The sequence below is a fragment of the Ovis aries genome, chromosome 2 (genome assembly GCF_016772045.2).
Source record: "Ovis aries strain OAR_USU_Benz2616 breed Rambouillet chromosome 2, ARS-UI_Ramb_v3.0, whole genome shotgun sequence".
Lineage (NCBI taxonomy): Eukaryota > Metazoa > Chordata > Mammalia > Artiodactyla > Bovidae > Ovis > Ovis aries.
The window spans coordinates 50,677,487-50,697,233 of NC_056055.1; the positions used below are offsets into that span (position 1 = coordinate 50,677,487).

Genomic DNA, 19,747 nt, shown 5'->3' on the forward strand with positions numbered 1-19,747 from the left:
ACCATCATCACCATCACCTCTTCCCCATCACTACAACCACTGTGACCCACCCCCATTACGACACTCACTACCACTGACACCTCAGTCAACAAAAACCACCAGAGTTACCACCACCACCATCATCATCACCACTACCACCATCACCACCCCCACGACTATAAGCCCTAGGATAGAACAGTCACTCTCCAAAGAGGTCCACAGCCTAATCCCTGGGACCTATAAATATATTACCCTACATAGCAAAAGAACTTTGTAGATGCGATTAAGGACAAGGACCTAGAAATGGGGAATTTATCCTGGGTTATCTGTGTGGGTTCAATCTAACCATTGAGTACATAAAAACAGAGACTCTTTCCTGGCTGTGGTTAGAGATTGACAATAAAAGGAGGGTCGGAGAGCTGTGATATTGCTGGCCTTGAAGAGGGAAGTAGGGGGCCATGAGACAAGGAATGCAGGTGTTCTCTAAGAGCTGGAAAAGGCCAGAAACAGATTCTCCCTTAGAGCCCCCAGAGAGGAACTCAGTTGGCTGACACCTTCATTTTAACCTATGGAGCCCTGCATTGGATTTCTGACCTACAGAACTATATGGCAATACTTCTGTGCTGCTTTGAGCCACTAAATTTGTGGTAACTTGTGACAGCAGTAGAGAATACAACCTACATCACAATACTGCCACAGTCACAACCACTCACCCACCATCACTACCCCTCAAAACAGCACCCCGTTATCATCATTAAAAACACCATCACAAGGCTTCTCTGGCAGCTTCTCTGCTAGTGGTAAAGACTCCACCTGCCAGTTCAGGAGACACAGGTTCAATCCTCGGTCCAGGAAGACCCCACATGCTGAGAAGCAGGTAAGTCCATGTGCCACAGCCACTGGGCCTGTGCTCTAGAGCCTGGGAATCACAAAGGCGGAAGCCTGCATGCCCGAGAGCCCATGCTCAGCAACAAGAGAAGCCACCGCAATGAGAAGCCCAAGCTCAGCAACTGGAGAGTAGCCCCTGCTCACCACACCCAGAGCAAAGCCTGCCCAGCAATGAAGACCCGGCACAGCCAAAATAAACAGTTTTAAAATTAGTTTTAAAAACACCATCACAATAACCATCTCCAAAACCATGATCATCATAAACAACAAATCACTGTTACCATTACCCCCATTAAAAACACCTTTATCCTAAAATAACACCTGTCACTACTACCCCCTCACCACCACCACAACCCACTCGGCACCACCACTGTTAGCCCATCAACAACACTGCAATCACCGCTGCCCATCAATATACCCCCACAAATAACACCCATCTCTCATCACCAGGACCCACCATTACCAACACTACCAACCTATCACTACCACCCACTACCACCACATCAGTACCTCCACAATTACTAACATCCAACAATACCACCCACCGGTAAAAGCACCCCCTACCACTACCAACCACCACCAGTGCCACCCATCTCCACCACCATCAACACTCCTGGGCATGTACATCAATAATGACTGGCTGGTTTGTTACATGAATGAATGAATAAGTATATGAGTAAGTAAGGGAATGAAGAAAAAGTTAGCCCCAGCATGCCTTTGGAAGTCAGTTCCATCACGTGGTGATTTGTGGTGTGTAATGTAAATAAGTTTTTACTGGCCTTCATCTTTTTAACATCCCTTTCACCTTCCCAACTATCCCATCTGCTACCTTCTTCGACCACTGTCAAGCACTCTCCAAAGCTTGAAGCAACCTCCTCCAAGATAGTGCTGAAACAGTTGGCAAGGCTTTGAGACACAGGAGCTGCAAGTCGAGTTCTTTGTGAATGAAGGGTAAGTGTGCAGCCAGTTGCCTCTCAGCTACTAGAGCAATGATGTGGGACTACACAACCAGCTCTGAATAGCACCATAATTTAAGTGCGCAGTGGGAAGGTAAAGAAGTGCTGCCCAACCCAAAATCTGGGGATGTTTCTGGCACCTTGGCTATTCTCATTGCCAACGAAACCCCAGTTGTGTTCTCCCAACTCCCCCACCCCCTGCCACTCAACATTTAGTCTGATACCTGGGACATGGATGGGAGCCAGAAGATCTAAGTTCTAGCTTCTACTTTGACAATAGCTTTCTGTGTCTCTCTCCCATCTGAGCAATGAGTAAAGATGTGTCTGGTACTCTCCAGCTCTGATGGTCTGTAACTTAACATTTCTACCAAGCAGATTTTGTTGTTGTTGTTGTTGTTGTTGGAGGTATCAACATGTGGAGTCTGTCTCCTTGGATGTATAATCCCTCTCTTTTCACATCCTTGATGGCAAACACAATTCCAAAGTAATGGCTGAGCATCCAAGAAGAGCTAGAACCATTTATCTTTAAATCCAAAGGCTCAGTCATCAATTTTATAACTAGAAGGCCTCAGGGATCAGCTGGTCCAAAGCCTGGGTTGAAAACCTCAAGACACCCAGCCAGCCAGTGCCAAACTCAAACCAGAGCCTGAGTTCTTGACATCCCTGCTTCGCTGAGCTCTTTCTGCAGCCCCAGGAAACCTGGAAGAAGCTACTGGATAAACCCCAACACTTTTCTTGAATCCTCACCTCATATGCATATGCCACCCAAAGAGCTGAAGCTGCAGCTCCCAATAAAGAAGTCTTAGGATGTCTGGGGCCATGTCATCCTATAAGTCTCAGAGAACCCAAAGTGTAAACAGCTGTATTCACCTTTGAAGCATTTCCCAGGGCTGGGTAGAGGGAGGAGATAGGAAGAATAGAGGGAGGCCTCTGTTTGCATAGCCTTCCTCCATCTCTGCTTCCTCTGTCTCACACACACTGTCTCTTTCTGACTCTCTTTTGGCCTCTTTGCCTGTGGATCATTGATCATTTTCATCTCTCTTTCTGCCTCTGTCTCTTTCTTTGTTCATGTCTCATTCCCTCTGTATTTCTCTCTGTCTGCCTATTCTCTCTTCTCTCCCACCCTTCCTCTCTCTCTCTCTCTCTCTCTCTCTCTCTCTCTCTCTCTCTCTCTCTCTCTCTCTCTCTCTCTCTCTCTCTCTCTCTCTCTCTCTCATCCATGAGTGTTTTTGCTCTTGCAATTTAAAGCACTGGTGCCAATTTCCAGGTCATATTAATCCAGCTCTAGGAAAATCCCTGCTCATGAAATAAGACATTCAGGAGTTACAACAATTCTTATAAAACTTCACAGCCTAGTGGAGAGTGAGGAGCTCAGTTCTAGGAGTGAGAGCCCTGGGATTCTTTCTCAGCCCTGCTCCAACCTGCTGTGTGACCTAGGGAAGCCTTCATGGGACTTTAGCTTCTGCGTCTATTTGGACATGGTGATCTCGAAGGCCAGCTCCAGCTCTGAAAACCTAGTATTTGGAAGGATCCAAATGTTCAGATTCCCCAGCTCAACCAGTGCAAATCCTAGCTGTGGACATCATCAACCACTTGCTTTTGTGCACACTGGCAGGGAATTCCACCAGAGTTCCCCATGCTAGTAGGTGTCTCTGCACTCAGTGATGAGGATCTTGCGCTAATCCTTGCTTCTTCCTGTTCCTTTGCTTAAATGTAGATGAACAGGAGTTGGGTTCGGCAGCAGATAAACCAAGCTGCCCTTTGGGAAGATCTTTCTATGATAGATGAATTGGAGGTGGCCTCTCAAGTAGCCTGGTTGGGGAGTGAGTCTAAAGCCAGATAACCTGAGAAAAATTATTCAGTTTTTCAACAAATGTTTACTGAGCACCACCTATCTGCCAAGTGTGTGTGTGCTTAGTTGTTCAGTCATCTCCTACTCTTTGTGACCTCATGGACTGTAGCCCTCCAGCCTTCACTGTCCATGGGATTCTCCAGGCAAGAATACTGGGGTGGGTTGCCATTCCCTTCTCCAGGGGATCCTCCCAAACCAGGGATCGAACCCAGGTCTCCCGCATTGCAGGAAGACACTTTACCATCTGAGCCAACGGATATGTGGCTGATATATATCAGATATGTATCAGATATGAAGTCTGATACGTATCAGTGTAGCAGCTGGATGGAAAAGGAGAGGCACACTGCAGAGATTCTCTGGAAAGACAAGTGACAACAGAAGTAGAAGCTGCGCCAACAATCAGAGTAAATTTGTGTATCAGCATATACACCCTAGGCTGCAGGGTAGGGGAAGAAGCCAAGAATGAGTCAGGGGCAGGAAACAAGGTCTGAATAAAACTTGGCAAAGGAGAATTTGCCTTAGAAGACAAGCCTATCAAAGTAGAGAGAGAATGAAGGAAGAACAATATCCCAGAAGCCCCATGAATGAGCCTGGCATGTGAAAGAAATCACATGTGATAAATCAGCATACGTCAGAGCTCGCAGGAGCACTCAGAACAGTTCAATTCTGCATCCCCACTGCATGGATGGGGAAACCAAGATCCAAAGAACATGAAGGGCTTGCCTGTGTTCTCTAGTAAATCCATGGCAGAGCTTCATCTAGAATCAAGAACTCCTGCCTTCAAATTCCACAGTTAACCCCCTCCCATAGTTTCCCTGGCTAGTGTGTGGCTCCACCTTGCCAGAAGAAAGGACAAGAGCCACAGTGACCACAGGAAGCTGCCTGGAATCTAGCTCCTGTGAGGCAGATAGGAAGCTGTGGTATCAGGGAGTGTCACTCCACTCAGAGTTCAATGAGAGTGGAGCTAGGGCAAAGTCAGTGAAGGTAGAAAGAAAAGATGGGGACAGGGATAGTTTGACGGAAAAGTTAGCAGGAGTAAGTGAATGATGCTTCAAGAATAAAGAAAACAAAAAAACTGGGCATTCAAAAGCTCTGGTGATATTAGATGCATGTAGGAAGTCATCATCCTTAGTGAACAAGCCCAGATTACAGGTGACTCACAAAGTGAGGAGACTAGAGGGCTGGAGAGCATGGAAGACAGAAGGGTTTATTTGGAGTGAAATTATGAGCTTGGTTTGGATAGACTGAGTCTAAGTGACGTAGAACCCCAAAGCTAATTTTTGAAGCACTTACTCTATCATGAGCATATGAAAGTTTTAAGCCTCATGAAACTCCTTGAGGCAGTATAATTATTATCCTTATTGGATAGATGAGAAACTGAGAAATGGAGCTGTAAATAAATTTGTCCAAGATTCCCCAGCTTGTAAATGTCCAAGCCAGATATCAAACCCAGGTCTGGCTGACTCCAAAGCTTACTCTCATTAGTACTGCGTTCCAGCTTCATCATGGAAGAGCTGCAGAGAGGAGAGAGTTGAAGAAGACTAGGTACACTGGGAGAGAGGAGAAAGAGGAAAGTGAGAGTATGGCAAACCCCAAGCAAGACCATGAGCCCAGTAAAGAGTCAAAGAGGAGCGGAAAGAGGTAGAGGGAGAATAAATAGTCTTTGTCACAGAAGCCAAAGCTGGAGGAAGTTTTCAGCCCAATGTCAAGACAAATCTTGAAGTCAATCCAAAGTGTCGTGTGAAAATGTGCTGTGACCACAGAGGAACCTTGGGTAACAAGAAATCCCAATATTTGTCGGTGTCTGGGTTGCCTGCAAGACTCAGAAGGGAGAGTCAGAATGCAGATGAGAGCTCTAGTTAGGGCAGGGCTAAAACAATCAGCTATACAAAGGCATATCAGGAAACGTGCCCTGACACACTCCAGGGAATAGCAGAAACAAAGTCTGAGGATGGGGGGAAAATCTGATTTCCAGGGTAGCTTTTTTAATTATTAGGTATGTCCAGTTTTCAATAACAACAAAAAAATAGAAGATATGCAAAGAAAAAGAGAGACTGTGTTACATAGTGAAGCATATGACACAATATGCTTCAATTGAAAAGCAATCAATAGAAACTCTACCTGAGGAAACCCAGCTATTTTAAATTAGCTCTTTTAATTATGTTCATGGAGAAGGAAATGGCAACCCACTCCAGTACTCTTGCCTGGAAAATTCCATGGATGGAGGAGCCTCGTAGGCTACAGTCTATGGGATCACAAAGAGTCGGACACAACTGAGCAACTTGACTTTCTTTCTTTCTATAGTTCCTTTTGGAGAAGGAAATGGCAACCCACTCCAGTGTTCTTGCCTGGAGAATCCCATGGACGGAGGGGCCTGGTGGGCTATAGTCTATGGGGTTGCAAAGAGTCGGACACAACTAAGCAACTAACACACACACACACAATTAGGTTCAAAGAAGGCAAAGAAACCATATCTAAAGAATTAAATAAAATAATGAGAATAATGTCTCAGCAAATAGAGAATAACAATAAAGAGATAGAAATTATAAAGACAAAACAAATAGAAATTCGAGGTTGAAAAGTATTAACACTATAACCAAAATAAAAACATTTACTGAAGGAACTCAACAGCGGAATTGAGCAGGCAGAAGTAAGAATCAGCAAACTTGCAGTTAGGTCAATTGAGATGATTCAGTTGAAGAAGAGAAATTTTTTTTAAAGTGAGTTTAAAAAGAGCGAGTCACCTTGTGAACTGCTGCTGCCACCGAAGGTGAGTGCAGGCATGTGAGTCGGAGATCTAGAGGTCCCTCACCATGAGGACTTTATCATGAGCACAGGCTCTAGGTCCAGGGGCTTAAACAGTTGCCACTTGTGGGCTTAGTTGCCCCAAGGCCTGCGGAATCTTCCTGGAGCAGGTATTTTTACCATGTCCCTGCATTGACACAGTAAAAGTCATCCATATATACAGTAAAAAAAAGGCAACTCAAATTAAGAGGCCCAGAAACAAGAAAAAAAGGGAAAACTGAAGAATGAAAAGGTGTTGCATCTCAACCTTATTGGTGAAAAACTGCAGTGGTTTCAAAATCATCTTGAACCTCAAAAAAGTGGAATATTCAAAGAGAGATGCTTGTGAATTAATTGAAAGGCATTTGAGTTGATTCAGTAGCGAGCTGCAGCGGATTGAGCTACAGAACAGCATCAAGGACAGGCGGCAGGGGTAGGGGCGGGGGGAGCGGCACTGTTTGCAGGAGGCAATCATCAAGCAGACCCTGGAGTGAGAGCGGCAGCAGTACCAAGGCTATAGCCTCGAGATTCCAGACATTTTATTTATTTATTTTTCAATGTAATACTGTTTATTTAACTTCAAAAACACTTCAACATTCTAAACATACAAAAAAAAAAAAAAAAAACCAACATTGCAGATCGTGTTTAGTACCGAAGGTTCTTGAACTTTCACTGGTGCAATGGCTCTTGGCTTTGCTGACAATGAACAGCTCTACAGTTTGTTTTAAAAAAAAAAAATGTTTAAAACTACCACACTTCAACTAAGAAGGATCCAAAACACTTCTCATGCCTACTGACCACCGCCCCTGCCGCCCCCCACCTTTTATACAGCTAAGAATGACAGCAAGATGCTATGTCACCGTATATAAAAACAAGACAATCTGAAGCTAAATGGATACCCGCTGCAGTGTCCACAGGTCCAGCCCCACAGTGCATGCCCTGAGCTACGGCCCCTCCGGAAGGCATTGCCCCCACAGCCTCCATACCAAGCAAGGAGCATCAAGAGTGTGTCTCGGTTGCTTTGTTCTTTTTACAGACTATAGATAGGTACAGTTGAGAACTCGGGATTTCTAGCCAATGACCATAGAATTAACACACCACCTTAGAAAAAAAAAAAAAAAAAAAAGCCAGAAACACCTTTAAATGCCTTGTCACACCAACAGCAAAGTGCACAGAGTGAGGAGAACACGAAAGCCTTTTCACTTTAAAAATGTTTGGAAATATGTACAACTTTGAAACAGTTTCCAGGTGCTCTGGACACCCATGGCTGCTTAATGTAAACCACTGACAGTTGCTGGAGCACTTTGAGAGACTAGGATATGATCATGATCCAGCTGGGTAATTACACATAATGAGGGCAACAGACACCTCTTGGGTGAGAGGTGTGTCAATCAAGGCACTCCCTATTCTAAGGTATTCCCAAGGAGACAGATCAACTGCTTTTTTTTTTTTTTAATTCACCCTCTCCCTCCTCCTCCTCTTCGTCTTCCTCTTCCACCTTTTTCCGGGCAACTTTAGCAGGACCCTTGGCGCCATCAAACTTCCCTTTAGACTTAGAGTCTCCGACATCCTTCTCATACTTCTTCAGCTTCCGCTGCCTTGTTGATGTATGGCTGCTTCTCACTGTCACTTAAGTTATTCCGCATCTCGCCCAGCTTCTTTGCCACATCTCCAAAAGAGACGCCAGGGTTTGTAGACTTGATCTTGGGGTGGAATTCAGAACAGAATAGGAAGAATCCAGACGGTGGTCTCTTGGGGGCATTAGGGTCCTTCTTCTTCTTGCCTCCCTTAGCTGATCTGTAATCCTTCATTTCCTGATCATAGTGCACTTTATCTGCCTTTGCCATTTCATCGAATTTCGACTTCTCTTTCCCGGACATGGTCTTCCACCTCTCAGAGCATTTCTTGGAAAATTCAGCAAAATTGACAGGGACTTCTGGGTTTTTCTTCTTATGTCCCTCTCTGCATGTCTGCACAAAGAAGGCATAAGCAGACATCTTGCCTTTGGTCTCTTGGGATCACCTTTAGCCATCTTGACTGTATTGTTTTCTAGTCTGGGCAGCGCAGAGCACGACGCGCTGTCAGCGCTCCACAGCCTCGCGCTAGCTGCCTCCACAAGAGCCGCCTCTCCAGACAGTTGAAATGCAGATAATCTGAAAACTTTTAGGAAATAGGATTTTTATCTGAAGAAATTGCCAAACATTAAAATAAGAAAAAGTCTTCATGGTGAGAGCCTGAAAGCCTTCTCCCAAGATCAGGATTTTCTCTTAATACTTCACAGCATTGTAATGGAGTTTTTAGCCAGGGCAATTAGGCAAGAAAAAGAAATAAAAGACATTCAGACTGGAAAGAAAGAAGTAAAACTATCAGATGGTTAGTCTTATATAAAGAAAATCTTAAGAAATTCACAGACACACAATTTTAGACTAATATATTCCGCAAGATTGTGGGATACAAGATCAATATACAAAATACTGTTCTGTTTCTGTATACTAGCAATGAAGAATCCAAAAATGAAATTCAGAAAACAACTCCATGTGCAGTTGTACTGAAAGAATAAACCATTTAGGAATAAATTCAAGACAGAAATTTAAGATCCATGCACTGAAATTCTAAAACATCATTAAAAGAAATTAAGAACTAAATAAATACAAAGAATCTCATGTTCATGAACTTAAAATAGCAATATTCTTCAAATTAATCTATAGATTCAACTCAATCAAATTAATCTATAGATTCAACTCAATCCCTACCAAAATCTAGCTGGATTGTTTGTTTTTAAGAAACTATCTAATCCTTAAATTCATAGAGAAATGTAAGAGATCCAGGACTGACAAAACAATCTTGCAAAGGAAGAAAAATGTTAGAGGACTTATACTTCCTAATTTTAAAATTTATTACAAAGCTATACTAATCAAGATGACTTGGATCTAGTATAAGGGTAAACCTATAGATCAATAGAATTGAGAGTTCAGATATAAACCCATATATTTATAATCAACTGATTTTCCTCAAGACAGTTCAATGGGGAAAAAATAGCTTTCTCAACAAATGGTCCTTGAACAAGATCTCCATATGTAAAAGAATGAAGTTGGACCTCTCTCTCATACCACATACAAAAATTAACTCATAATGGACTAAATATCTAAATGTAAAAGCGAAATCTGTGAGACAATTATAGCAAAATATGGGTGTATATCTTCATGACCTTGTATTAGATAGTGATTTCTTAGAATGGCACCTAAAACACAAGCCACAAAAGAAAAATAACAAATTAAAATTCATCAAACTTAAAAATGTTTGCTTCTCAAAGGACAGTATCAAGAAACTAAAGAGATAAGCCACAGAATGGGAGAAAATATTTGCAAATCCTGTATCTGATAAAGGTCTAGTATCCAGAATATTTAAAGAACTTTTAAAACTCACCAATAAAAAGATAAATATCCCAAACAAAAAGTGGATAAAGGACTTGAAGAAATAAACTTTTCTCTAAAGAAGATATATAAATTGCCAATAAACACATGAATATTATTAATTCTTAGGGAAATGCAAATCGAAACTACAGGGAAACACTACTTCATACTCACTGTGTGTGTGTGTGTGTGTGTTTGTGCATGCATGTGCATTCAGTTGTGTCCTACTCTTTGTGGGCTCGTGGAATGTAGCCTGCCAGGCTGCTCTGGTCTATGGAATTTTCCAGGCAAGAATACTGAGTGTGTTAGCTACTCAGTCGTGTCCGACTCTGCAATCCCATGGACTGTAGCCCACTAGACTCCTCTGTCCACAAAATTCTCAAGGCAAGAATACTAGAGTGGGTTTCCATTCCTTCCCCAGGGGATTTTTCCAACCCAGGGATCAAACCTGGGTCTCCCACATTGCAGGCAAATTCTTTACCATCTGAGCCCCCAGAGCACCCCCAAAGTGAAGGTGTTAGTGGCTCAGTCATGTTGACTCTTTGTGACCCCATGGATTGTAGCCTGCCAAGCCCCTCTGTCCAGGGGATTTCCCAGGCAAAAATAGTGGAGTGTATTGCCGTTCCCTTCTCCAGGGGATATTCCCCACCCCTCAACTGAACCCAGGTCTTCTGCACTGCAGGCAGATTCTTTACCAACTGAGCCACCAGGGAAGCCCCCAAGAATACTGAAGTGGGTTGCTATTTCCTTCTCCAAGGGATCTTCCTGACACAGGAATCAAACCCACATCTCTTGTATCTCCTGCATTAGCAGGTAGGTTCTTTACCAGCTGAGCCACTGGAGAAGCCCCCTCATACCCACTGTCTTTTCTATTATGACCACTAGAATGGTCATAATAGAAAAGACAGACAATAACAACTGTTGTTAAGGGTGTAGAGAAATCATAAACTTATACATAGATAGTAGGAATGTAAAAGGATACAACTGCCTTAGAAAATAGTTGGCAGTTTCTTAAAACATTATGCGAAGAGTTACCATATGACCATATACTCTACTCCTAAAATGTAAAATGTAAAAGTATACTACCAAGAGAAGTGAAAACATATGTTCAGATAAAAACTTTTACAAGAATGTTCACTACAATGTTATTCATAATAGCCGAAGAGTAGAAACAACTCAAATGTCTATCAGCTGATGAATGGATAAGCAAAATATGGTATATCCATACAATATGATATTGTTCAGCCTTAAAAAGGGCTGAACTACTGACTCTTGTTAGAACGCAATGAACCTTGAACGCTTATGCTACATGAAAGAAACTAGACACCAAGTGCAGCACATTATAGGATTCCATTTCTATGACATGTCCAAAATAGGCAAATCCATAGAGACAGAGAGACTAGTGGTTGCCAGGGGCTAAAGAGAGAGATGAATGAAGAGTGATTGCCTAAAGGGTATAGGGGATGATGAAATGTTCTGGTGAGAGTTGTACAGTCTGTGAGCCTACTAAAATCCACTGAATTATACACTTTAAAAGGGTGAATGTTATGGTACGTAAATTATACTTCAATGAGAAAGAACAGGTAGAACTTTCCAAAACAAATATTCAGTGGTTGCTTAATCCCTCAGAGAACATCAAGAATTCATTTAGATAATCTAGAAAAGAACATTTTACTCAACTATTAAATTATTTTAAACTTATAACTCTGAAACTTAGGCTTACGTTGTATTTTGCACTACCTTCTTACAAAGTGATATGTTAATTACAGCTGGATTTATAGAGAAATGTCTGGAAAGTTGTTATCTGAAATATCAACAGTGGTTGCCTTTGGGAGATGGTATCTTGTGTAGTTTTAAATTTATTCTAATGCTTTTATGTATTACTTACATTATATATATGCATATGTATCAACTTTACAATCACTAAAATATATAAAGCTCTTTTTGGCAGAAGGAAAAAAAACTGGCTATGCTGAGAAACTGTTGATAGATCATTTTAAAGATTCTTTCTACTCACATGAAGCCAATAGCATTTTGCTAGTTGATCCCAAGGGGGGAAAATGCCCAATTAGCCAAGTGATCACAATTCAAGAATTATTTTTTGGATAATGAACAAGGACCTGTGCTAAGCCATGCTGTGTGAGAGAGAAGGACATTTAGGGCAGGGTTACTGCATCCAAGGGTCTTTTGATATGGTAAAGGACCTCAGATATGTAAATAAATAACTGAAAGGAGGCAGAACAGAAGCCTAGCAGAGAGGGGCCTGAGACACCTCAGAGTCCCCAAGGAAGCTGTGATAAGCTGTAGTTCACTGTCTCCAGATTCAAAGACAGGACAGCTTTAGCAGTTCATCTTTAAGGCAAAAGTTGGAGTTCAGTTCAGGGGGAGGAGGGGAGACAAAGCCAGAAGTGAGCATTTGAGAGCCTTACCCGCTTTTCCAACCTCCACCCCCATCACCATAACCACAGCTCCTCCTTCCTGAATCCCTTATACTTCTGGGCGCCAGTCTGCCATTTCAGGCCTTCACGCAGCTGTTCACCTGGAATGCCCCTCCCTCCCTCATTACCTCATTCCCTCTTGCTGTTCTATAAGAATCTGGTATTCTCAGGTTCCTGTCACTCTTCCAAAAGAATTCTCCTTGCCTGAGACAGGTTGAGTTCAAGGCCTCCCGCCTGTGCTCTGACAGCGTTCTCAGTCTGTCTCTATCGCCCCACACTACACTCTACCTTGTAATGACCTGTTGAGTATTTGTTTCCTCCACCAGACTGTGAGCTCAGGTGACAGAAGGGCTGGGAACCTGGCGCAGAGCGCTGGTCGTGACTGAATGGAACACGTGCTGTAGCTAGTCCAGGAAGCAGGAATGGTAGCCTTGGAGTTCTGTGTGCCCAGTGTGCCCTCCCACCCTTTTCTCTAGGAGCCAGCACTGCCCTCCTGGCCACAGAGTCAGGCCAGCAGTGCGAGCTGGGCCAGTTATCACTCCCCATGCCCCAGACAGTGAGACTCACCCAGGAATATGGGGGGCCCAAGCCAGGCCATTCAGAGTTCCTCCCCCAGGGCAACCGGGAAAAGGTATACTTTCCCCACTGAGGAGTTCAGCTGACAGTGGCTGCAGGAAAGAATGACACACAGGGCAAGCAAAAACGAGAGGAAGCAGAAATGGGGTTACGGGAGTTAATGACAGTCTTGGAGACCCTGGTTCCTGTCTTTGAGATTCCCAGAACTGCGCTCATTCAGGCGGATCTTTCCTCATAGATGGGGATCTTTCAATAAATACTTCTGTGGGTATAAGCTGGTTGGGCAGGCTGCGTTTCTGTCGCTTATAGGAATATCCCTGTCCAATGCTGGGATCCTCAGTAAGACATACAGCTGGAAAGATCAGCAGAGGCCAGGTTGGGGAGGATTCTAAATGCCACATGAGGGGTGTTGGAGTTTATTTGTAGGTACAGCAATGGGTAATGAGTAGTCAGAGCCTCAGGAGATAATACCAACAACACATAAGTTTTTAATTAGAGGAAGAGGGGAAATGGAAGCCCAGTTGGAAATGCAAAGTAAAAACACCCCCATATATCAGCAAGGTCAAGGAGAAAGAAGGTTGAAGAAAACCCTAATTTTGTTATGTAGGAAAGAGCAGCAAGGCTTGTGATAAATGGGAAAGTAAAGGAGAAAGGTGGGCATGTCGAATAAATAGTCATTTCTAAAACACTGCAAACAGCTCCATGTGCAAACATTAGTCACTAATACAAATGAGATCTCAGGGGTTTTATAAACAAGCAAGCCGTTGCCAAGACTCACATCTGGCAGATGATACATCCATCATGTGTAAATACTTCACGTAGCATCGATTACCCTGATCAATTTTAGGCATCTATCATTTTCCAGGCCTACAGCTCAGCACAGGGAAATTACAAAGAAATGGGATGTCCTGATCTTTCTACAGCTGGCTCATAGGAAAACAGTGAATAAATCCATGGCAAAACTCAGGTGGCTTCTGAGGTATAAAGAAAAAAATTGCTATTTTGTTTTTCCATAGAATACTTTCTTAAACTAGATCAAGCAATCATCATCTTCAAAATTCAGTACAGAAACCATCCTCAACTTGGGAGGCAGAAAGATCAATGACACCCAAGGAACAGGGATAACAGATGCTTAACACAGGGAGCCACAGTCACTGGACCTGATGCAGCAGTATGACATCTACTTAAAGGGAGATAAAGTAAGACTGGAAAGGTGAAAGGTGGAAAGGAGGTTAGGTTTTATTGTGTAGGCAAAGGGAAGTCGTAAGAGGTTTTATAAGCAGGAAAAAGACATGGTCAAAACGGTTCAGAGAGAGCCTTTTGTAGGCAGAACAGAAGGCAATAAGGTCCCCGCAAGTGGGGAGAAAATCGACAGACTCAGGATTGTCAGTCAAGAGAGATGATGGGGGTTGGAGAACTGTGTGAGGTGAGTGGGTGGGAGAGCAGTGGGTGGGAGAGCGCGACTGACATGCCAAAGAGAGAGAAGGCAACTGATGCTGAACCCTTACTGGGTACCAGCGCTACTCTGGGCACTTCCTACATACTATCTCATTTAGTCCCTCAAAGCAATGCTGCACTGGACCGCCTTGGTGGTCCAGTGGTTATTAAGACTCTGCATGTACGCTGCAAGGGGTGCAGGTGTGATTCCTGGTCAGGGAACTAGGATCCCATGTGCTGCAGCCAAAACATTAAATACAATAATAATAATTTAAAAAAAATCCTACAGGGTAACCATTATTATTTCCAAATTTACAAATAACAGAAAGGAGACTCTGAGAGGTGAAATAGCTTGCCTGAGACCACACAAATTTTTCCAATATAAAAGCCTGAGTCTTTTTGCAAAATGAGACAGCCTCCTGGTGTACATTATTTATCCCTCTCAACTTCCTCAGGTAGGAGCTGAGGCAGAGATTTAAAACTTTACTGACGCTTCCAGCTGGTGAGTGCCCAATGCTGGATGAGAGCCCAAGCTCAACCCGCTCCCGTTTCCCCTCACTCCCTGCCCAGCTGACCTGTTAAATGAGCCTTTGTTCTGCCACGTTGTGTAGCTCCCTTGTGATCACTGTTAAACCAGAAAGTCTTATTGGGTTTGTTTCAAAACGGACACTAGGAATGGGGATGGCCCTTCCTCCCACCAGGAGGAGCCTCAGCACCTTTGAAAATAATTCCCCCAAAGTCTACTAAAACCCTGGGTCTCTACCCAGCAGCCCTGGCCTGCCGAGGTAATTTCCAAAGCCCCAGCCTTGAAGGCTCACAAATCCTCCGTTCATGTTCAGACATATAAATTGCATTAGCAGAGAGAACTACGCATCTGGTGGTGTGATCTCAAAGAAGAGAAGACGCAGGAGTTCAAGTGCACACACGTGAGCACACTCGGGGCCTGGCCCATCTCCAGCAGAGCCCAGCGGGAAGGCTGGGCCTCTCCAGCCCTCTCCACGCTGAGATGAAAGGAGTCCATTTCCCTCCTAAGAGTGTCCTAGGAGTGCGGGAGAGGGATCTCCTTCACTAACAGACTCACACACAACTTCAGTTCATCGTCACTGGAATTAACAGGTTCACTCAAGAGGTTCAGCCCAGAGCATTTGCTGGAGTGAATGGGGCAAATTTTTCCTGCAGACAGACCAAAGACTTCGGATTTTTTCCTCTGGCACTTCCAGCTAGGAGTTTATCAGAATTCCCATGAACACAATACTTTTCAATCTGTTCACATTTACCTTAAAACCTTGATCTGTTTCAGGCTCTGTGCTGGATTCTAAGGACCCAGAGATGGCACCTGAACTCAAGTTCTCAGTCCAGGGTGGAAACCAAACAGTGAACGAGGTCAAGGACTGAAAAGACCTCTTGGCAGGTTTGGAGGCAAACAGACCTGGGTTCACATCTCAGTCTTCGTACTTGCTAGTTGTAAGGTTTTAAGCAAGTCATTTCAATAAGGAGCCTCTGTGTCTTCATCTGGAAGTTAGAATCTATCCAGCAGAGTTGGTATATGGAAGAGAGAGAGAGGATTGGTATAGCACCCAGGACTGAAAAGATGTGCCATATATGCTACTGATTATTAAGAGAAGAGAGTAAATATTTTCAATTGATAGAATTAGTGAAAGTTTCCTGGAGGAGGTAGTATCTACATAAGATCCTATAAGATGGATAGATTTTGATCTGGTTTTGAGGGATTAGAGGGAAGAGTACAGGGGCTTTTTAGGGCAGTGAAATTTTTCTATGATACAGTAATAGTGGAAACATGTCATCATGCATTTGTCAGAATGTACAGCACAGAGTGAACCCTAATGTAAACTATGGACTTAATAATAATGTATCAACATTGGTTCATTAGTTGCGGGAAAATATATTACACTAACACAAGATGTAAATAACAGGGGAAATTGGAGGGGGTTGTGTGTGTGTGAGAACTCGGCACTTTCTGATCAATCTTTCTGAAAACCTAAAAAACAAACAAGCAAAAAAAAAAAAAAAAAAGCCAGGAAAGAGAATTTTTTATACAAAAAGCCGGCATAAACAAAGGCCGGGTGGTCATGAACTGTGGCTGGAGCATGAAGCACCTGGAGAAGAGTGGTCCCAGAAAGGTGAGTTGAATATCATGTTAAACTGTTTATGCTTTATCCTGAGAGTATGGAGAGATGGTAAATATTTCAAAGTGCTAAAATGATCAGACTACATTTAAGGATCATCAGTTAAGATTACCCCTGAACAGACATGAATCTGTAACAAAGGACAGGACAAGAAATGATAAAAATCTGAGTTAAGACAGCAGCAGTGGGATGGAGAAAGGTAGCCAGATGCAAGAGCTATCCTGAGGTTGTCTCCATCAGAATCTGGTGACTGACTGATCTATTGACGTGAGTGGGAGAAGGGGGGAAGTCTAGGAGAATGCCTGGTTTCTGATCCATGCTAAACTGGTGGGGGATTGGGGGTGGCGGGGAGGGGTTAGGGACATCCCTTTGGAGATTGGAATATAGGAAGGCTAGATTTGAAGGTACAATGACCTCGCCCAGCTTCAACATGTTTTTAAGAGAATATTGTTTCAGATGTGGTACGGAACACTTTCTAGAACTCTCTTGTTCTGGCCCCTTAGGGCTGACTGGGGGATTACTGCCTACAGACTTGAACCCACACTTACCTATGTGGACACTCAACCTGTAACAGAGGTCTTTTCAATGCTGAGCTTAAGGCTACCTCCCTGTGACTTCCCCCACTGAACCCAACTTGGCCCTCAGAGGGTTCTCTCTAATTGGCTTTCTCTGCCCCAGGACAGCCCATTAGAGATCTGTAGACCATGTCCCTTGAATCTGTCCTTCTTCAGCTAGACAGTTTTTAATCCTTCACTTGTTCTAACACAATATAGTTCCCAGGCTGCCCTCCCTACCTTAGACATACTCCAGGACACAAAACCCCAGGAAAGTCTGACGCAACCCAGAGTATGTAGAAATTTAACATCCCTCCTTCTACACATTATTTCATTAGCACGTCAACTCCATCACCTAGCCCGTCTCTCATTTACCTCTGTTGAGCCAGAATTCTGCAATTGGATTTTTATCTCCAAGCGTAAGACTTGATATTGACCTGGACAAACTCCACCCTGCCATGGAGCCATCTATAGGACTAACCAGTTGGAAAGTGGAACACGAAGAGCTCCAGCCAAGCCCCTTTGAGGACTTAGAGGCAAGTGAGGGGCAGCTGAAATAGTCTGGCCCTGCTCTGGCCTCAGCTCCTCCATCTTCCATATGGGCATGAATATCTGCTTTCCTGCCAACCCAAGAGAAGTGACCAGACCCCATCCCCAGGGAACAAAGGAGGTCAACTTACACATCCTGCTGCTGCCAGACAACACCCCCAGCCTATCTGAACAGGAAATTCTACAGAAGTTATGATGTGCAAAAGTGTCCTCACGTGCAACCAAGAGTCCCCATAACAACCAAGAGTCCTGAAGAGTTGCCATAAAAACTTGGAAATCCTTGGCCTTCCCAGAGTGGAGCATGCAGCAGCTTGCTCTGCGGGAACCCGGCCATCTCTTCAAGAAACACAATTGCACTGTTCCCAGCCCTGAAGCCCTACGCAGAGGCTGACTGAAGGTCTAACTCGCTTAGTTGGCCCCTTATTTCACTCAATATTTGGCCCATCAGAAACAATAAATTTAAAAACAGAGGTCTTAGAAGACAACCTTTGGGGTCACTTACCTTTAAAATTCAGTTTATTTTGATTCATCAAATACTAATATAGGGTTTAAAATGAAGTGATTCGGAGTGACATTGGCAAAATGGCAGAGTAAGGATCTCCAAAAATCCTCTCCATACACGCAGTGAGAATTGTCAAAACTGGCAAAAATTGTCAAAATCTACTTTTTCTGAACTCTGAAAATTAATCAAAGTCTTGCAGCAATCCAAGGAACACTTATTCAGGGAAACCATATGTTCGTATGTTCTTCATTCAAAGACTCATACATGATGCTCATAGCAGCATTCTTCATAACTGCCCAAATGTGGAAACAACCCAAATATCCACCAATTGAGAAGAGGAGAAATGTGGTATATCTATATACACTACAGTATTATTTGGCCATAAAAAGGAATGAAGTACTGATACGAGCTACAACATGGATGAGCTTGGAATCATGTTAAATGGAAGAAGCCAGTCAGAAAAGCCACATATTGTATCATTCTGTTTCTGAGAAATATTCAGAATAGGTAAATTCATAGGGACAAAATGTAGACTAGTGTTTGCTAAGGACTGACAGGAGTGGGAAATTGAGAGTTATGTGAATGGATATGAAGTTTCTTTTTAGGGTGGTGAAAATGTGCTAGAAATAGACAATGGGGATGGCTGCACAAATATATGATACAATAGAAACTTCTGACTTGCACACTTTTAAAGCGTGAATTTTTTAAAATTGTTATTGATGTATAGTTGATTTACAATGTTGTGCTAATTTCTAGTGTACAGCAAAGTAACTCAGTTATTATACATATATATATGTATATACATTCTTTAAAAATTTTTTTTCTTTACTATTATGGTTTATCCCAGGAGAAAGCATACAATTCCCTGTGCTATACAGGAGGACCTTGTTGCTTATGCATTCTAAATGTATATAATAGTTTGTATCTCAGTTCAGTTCAGTTCAGTTCAGTCACTCGGTCATGTCCGACTCTTTGTGACCCCATGAATCACAGCACTCCAGAACTCCCTGCCCATCACCAACTCCTGGAGTTCACTCAGACTCATGGCCATCGAGTCAGTGATGCCATCCAGCCATCTCATCCTCTGTTGTCCCCTTCTCCTCCTGCCCCCAGTCCCTCCCAGCATCAGAGTCTTTTCCAATGAGTCAACTCTTCGCATGAGGTGGCCAAGTACTGGAGTTTCAGCTTCAGCATCATTTCCTCCAAAGAAATCCCAGGGCTGATCTCCTTTAGAATGAACTGGTTGGATCTCCTTGCAGTCCAAGGGCCTCTCAAGAGTCTTCTCCAACACCACAGTTCAAAAGCATCAATTCTTCGGCACTCAGCTTTCTTCACAGTCCAACTCTCACATCCATACATGACCACTGGTACGTCAAGGCTATATATTGTCACCCTGCTTATTTAACTTATATGCAGAGTACATCATGAGAAATGCTGGGCTGGAAGAAGCACAAGCTGGAATCAAGATTGCCAGGAGAAATATCAAGAACCTCAGATATGCAGATGACACCATCCTTATGGCAGAAAGTGAAGAGGAACTAAAAAGCCTCTTGATGAAAGTGAAAGTGGAGAGTGAAAAAGTTGGCTTAAAGCTCAACATTCAGAAAACGAAGATCATGGTATCTGGTCCCATCACTTCATAGGATATAGATGGGGAAACAGTGGAAACAGT

The 19,747-nt window shown here is 43.3% G+C and overlaps 1 pseudogene; it reads right to left on the minus strand.

Moving 5' to 3' along the window:
- Positions 1-804: 804 nt before the first annotated feature.
- LOC101105311 (high mobility group protein B3-like) lies at positions 805-8,575 on the minus strand (annotated as a pseudogene).
- Between the last annotated feature and the right edge of the window lie 11,172 nt (positions 8,576-19,747).